This window comes from Arachis ipaensis, chromosome B07 (genome assembly GCF_000816755.2).
Source record: "Arachis ipaensis cultivar K30076 chromosome B07, Araip1.1, whole genome shotgun sequence".
Lineage (NCBI taxonomy): Eukaryota > Viridiplantae > Streptophyta > Magnoliopsida > Fabales > Fabaceae > Arachis > Arachis ipaensis.
The window spans coordinates 118,406,628-118,407,375 of NC_029791.2; positions in this window are offsets into that span (position 1 = coordinate 118,406,628).

The window sequence follows — 748 nt, forward strand, 5'->3', positions numbered from 1 at the left end:
TGGTTCTTGAGTTTTTTTTTAAATAAATAAAAAACCTTTATTTTAAGTTTTAACCTACTTAGTACAATATTAAAATCCCGCAGTACACTATGACGAGTGATATCAATCGTATCGAGTCCGTTTCACAAGACTCAAACATTTTAGGCACATGTTATATTTTTAAGTATTTTGTCAACTTTCATAGCCGTATAACTTAGAAGTCTATACCCTAGGGCCTAGGCTAACAGTACTAGGTCTCTATTCACTTATCCGTAATCTTTTCTAGTCAAGACTCAAAACTTTGACAAACCATTTAAACCCAGCCATACGATAAACTCACAACAATAATAAGTGATTTTTCTGGCAAATAATACACATTTAAAATGGTACTATTTTGGGGGTGATTGTATCCTTTTTATTGGACAATATACAAGGCAATAAAGTTATAGTTAGTTTGTGTAGGAGTACGCAGAACTATAAGAATTAAGATACAAGCAATATTTCAATTCATTTCACTGAATATCTAAGAATTTTTCATAAAATAACTTTAGAAATTACCATACCAACATATGGATATAATCAATGTTGTACTGCCGTAAAATAAGGCTTAGCTAAACATCTGTATTCTTTGATTAATTATACTTATAGACATTTTTAGGAGGATTGATGAATTAATTATTTCATTCACATTTTTTTAATTGTATGCCAATAAAAGTATTAAATAAAAATATTAATATATAATTAAATTTTAAATAATTAAATGTTAAAA